Raw genomic sequence first — 4,740 nt, forward strand, 5'->3', positions numbered from 1 at the left:
TCTCTCCCACACAAGCATGAATTTATACAGAGAATGAAAACAACAAAACGAAAATAAAAGCACACAGACGCTCCAAGTAAAGTACATAAGATGTGACCGAATAAAAATATAGTTTCAATAGAAGAAACCTGATAAATTGTTGATGAAGAAGGGGATGCCTTGAGCATCCCCAAGCTTAGACGCTTGAGTCTTCTTGAAATATGCAGGGATGAATCACGGGGGCATCCCCAAGCTTAGACTTTTCACTCTTCTTGATCATTGTATATCATCCTCCTCTCTTGACCCTTGAAAACTTCCTCCACACCAAACTCGAAACAAACTCATTAGAGTGTTAGTGCATAATCAAAATTCACATGTTCAGAGGTGACACAGTCATTCTTAACACTTCTGGACATTTCCCAAAGCTACTGGAAGTTAATGGAACAAAGAAATCCATTCAACATAGCAAAAGAGGCAATGCAAAACAAAAGGCAGAATCTGTCAAAACAGAACAGTCCGTAAAGACGAATTTTTCTGGGGCACTTAACTTGCTCAGATGAAAAAGCTCAAATTGAATGAAAGTTGCGTACATATATGAGGATCACGCACGTAAATTGGCAGATGTTTCTGAGTTACCTACAGAGAACCCTGCCCAAATTCGTGACAGCAAGAAATCTGTTTCTGCGCAGTAATCCAAATCTAGTATTGACTTTACTATCAAAGACTTTACTTGGCACAACAATGCAATAAAATAAAGATAAGGAGAGGTTGCTACAATAGTAACAACTTCCAAGACACAACAAAACAGTAGCAAAATAAAAACATGGGTTATCTCCCAAGAAGTGCTTTCTTTATAGCCATTAAGATGGGATCAACAATTTAAATGATGCACTCGCAAGAAATAAGAGTTGAAGCAAAAGAGAGCATCAAAAAGCAAGTAAGAAATAGTTTTAAGTCTAACCCACTTCCTATGAAAAGGAATCTTGTACACAAATAAATTCATGAGGAGCAAAGTGACAATCATAGGAAGATAAAACACGAGTAACTTCAAGATTCTCAACATAGAGAGGGGAAACTTAATATTATTAAGATGCATATAGCCATGTTTCCCTCTCTCATAATAACTTTCAGTGGCATCATGAACAAACTCAACAATATAACTATCACATAAAGCATTCTTATTCACATGCATAAAAGTATCATTACTCTCCACATAAGCATAATCAATTTTATTAGTAATAGTGGGAGTAAAACTACCATAACCATTATTGTAATCATCATAAATTGCAGGCATGGTATAATCTTAATAACCTTTATCCTCCATAGTAGGTGGCACCAAAATACCACTATCATTATAATCATCATAAATAGGAGGCAAAGTATCATCAAAGAAAATTTTCTCCTCAAAACTTGGGGGACTAAAAATATCATGCTCATCAAAACCAGCTTCCCCAAGCTTAAATTCTTCCATAGCATTAGCAATAATAGTGTTCAAAGAGTTCATACTAATAACATTGGCATTATCATGCATATAAAGTTCCATAGGTTTTTTAATTTTCTCTTCAAACACCTCATGTCCTAACTCAAGATAGATACTATAAAGATCTCTAATATTTTTGTTGTTTTCCATCAAGCCTAACTAGTGTAAACAAGAAACAAAAAGATGCAATTGCAGGATCTAAAGGAAATAGCTTCGAGCACTCACACACCGGCAACAATGCTAGGAAATAGCTTAGTAGTCGGAGGATGTGAATACCTTTTACCTTACCTCCCCGGCAACGGCGCCAGAAAAGTGCTTAGTTACCTGGGACCGGAGTATGAGTGCCTTTTACCTTTCCTCCCCGGCAACGGCGCCAGAAAAGTGCTTGATGTCTACGCACGCTTCTATTCCTGTAGACAGTGTTGGGCCTCCAAGAGCAGAGGTTTGTAGAACAGCAGCAAGTTTTCCCTTAAGTGGATCACCCAAGGTTTATCGAACTCAGGGAGGAAGAGGACAAAGATATCCCTCTCAAGCAACCCTGCAATCACGATACAAGAAGTCTCTTGTGTCCCCAACACACCTAATACACTTGTCAGATGTATAGGTGCACTAGTTCGGCGAAGAGATAGTGAAATACAAGTGGTATGAATGAATATGAACAAGTAGTAACGGCGCCGGAAAATAGCTTGCTGGCGTGCGGTTGATGGTAGTAATATTGCAGGAAGTAAAGATGCGAGTAAAACAGTAAATAAGCGATGATTGCAGTATTTGGAAACAAGGCCTAGGGATCATACTTTCACTAGTGGACACTCTCAACATTGATCACATAATAAAACTACTCTACACTCTCTTGTTGGATGATGAACACCATTAATTGTGTAGGGCTACAAGAGCACCTCAATGCCGGAGTTAACAAGCTCCACAACATTCGATGTTCATATTTAAATAACCTTAGAGTGCATGATAGACCAACGCAATTATACCAAGTACTAACATAGCATGCACACCGTCACCGACAGACTATGAAAGGAGGAATAGATCACATCAATACTATCATAGTAATAGTTAACTCCATAATCTACAAGAGATCACAATCATAAACTACGCCAAGTACTACATGATGCACACACGGTCACCATTACATCATGGAGGAGGAATAGAGTACTTTAATAACATCACTAGAGTAGCACATAGATTAATAGTGATATAAAGCACATTGCAATCATAAAGGAATATAAATAAGCACTTCACTATGCTATTCTGAATTACTCTTTGGCAAGATAACGAACACTAATTCATCATGTAGGCAAACCTTAAAGGTGTATTCCCAAGTACTAATAAACACCCCACGCTGTCACTGTGAGCATTCATAGGAGGTACTAACACACCACAATTTCATAGAGACATCCAACTCAAATTATAACTCAGTGAATAAGTATTCTGTGAAATATAGCCTAAGAGACCCACACGGTGCACACACTCGTCACCTTTACACACGTGGGACAAGGAGTCTCCGGAGATCACATAAGTAAAATCCACTTGAATAGCATAACGACATCTAGATTACAAGCTCATCATATGGATCTCAATCATGTAAGGCAGCTCATGAGATCATTGTATTGAAGTACATGGGAGAGATATTAACCACATAGCTACCGGTACAGCCCTTAGCCTCGATGGAGAACTACTCCCTCCTCATGGGAGACAACAGCGGTGATGAAGATGGCGGTGGTGTCGATGGAGATGCCTTCCGGGGGCACTTCCCCGTCCCGGCGGCGTGCCGGGACAGAGGCTCCTGTCCCCCAGATCTTGGCTTCGCGATGGCGGCGGCTCTCAAAGGTTTCTCGTACCGTGGCTTTTTCGTATCAAAGATTTAGGTCAGGGACCTTTATATAGGCGAAGAGGCGGAGTCGGAAGGGTTACGGGGGCGCCACACAATAGGGGGGCGCGCCCCCCCTTTGGGCCGCGCCGCCCTGTTGTCTGGTGGCCCTGTGGCTCTCCCTGGTCCCTCTCGGGTGTTCTGGAAGCTTCGTGGAATTCTAAGATGCTGGGCGTTGATTTCGTCCAATTCCGAGAATATTTCCTTACTAGGATTTCGAAACCAAAAACAGCAGAAAACGAGAACTGGCACTTCGGCATCTCGTCAATAGGTTAGTTCCGGAAAATGCATAAATATGACATATAATGTGTATAAAACATGTGTGTATCATCATAAAAGTAGCATGGAACATAAGAAATTATAGATACGTTTGAGACGTATCAAGCGCCAGTTCCTGTTTTCTGCTGTTTTTGGTTTCAGAAATCCTACACAGGAAATATTCTCGGATTGGACGAAACAAAAGCCCACGGCCCTATTTTCCACGGAGGGTTCCAGAACATCAAAGGAGAGTCGGAGGCGGCCAGCAGGGGCCCCACACCATACCTGGGCGCGGGCCCAGCCCTGGCTGCGCCACCAGGTGGGGAGGCCACCCCCTGGCTCCTCCGAGGCCGCCCTTCCGCCTATATATTCTCCTCGTCACGAAACCCTAAAATAACAAGTCATATTCCACGAAGAGTTCCGTAGCCGCCGCCATCGCGAAGACAAGTTTCGGGTGACAGAATCTCTGTTCCGGCACGCCGCCGGGACGGGGAAGTGCCCCCGGAATCCATCTCCATCGACTCCATCGCCATCTTCATCGCCGTTACTGTCTCCCATGATGAGGAGGGAGTAGTTCTCCCCCGAGGCTGAGGGCTCTACCGGTAGCTATGTGGTTCATCTCTCTCTCCCATGGTGTGATCTTTAAGTGATCATGAGCTTTGTGATCTAGTTGAGTATGTAGATGTTACTCTTGTCTATTATGCACTTTAGAGGTTACTTTAATATGAACTCCGGAGTTACTCTCCACGGTGTGATGGTGACAGTGTGCGCATCGTGTGTGATTCCTTTATGACGTTGTGGAGCTTGTTTACTCCGGCTTGAGGTGTGCTTTTATAGCCCTACACAATGAATGTGTTTGTTATCCAACAAGAGAGTGTTTGAGAGTAGCATTTATTTATTCAATTATGTGATCATTGTTGAGAGTGTCCACTAGTGAAAGTATGATCCCTAGGCCTTCTTTCTAAGCATTCAAACACCGTTTCCAACAAGTTCTGCTACATGTTCGCTTGCTGCCATTTTTATTCAGATTGCAATTACTACTTATAATCATCCATATTACTTGTATTTCACTATCTCTTCGCCGAACTAGTGCACCTATACATCTGACAAGTGTATTAGGTGTGTTGGAGACACAAGAGACTTC

Source organism: Lolium rigidum, chromosome 1 (assembly GCF_022539505.1).
Source record: "Lolium rigidum isolate FL_2022 chromosome 1, APGP_CSIRO_Lrig_0.1, whole genome shotgun sequence".
Taxonomy (NCBI): Eukaryota; Viridiplantae; Streptophyta; class Magnoliopsida; order Poales; family Poaceae; genus Lolium; species Lolium rigidum.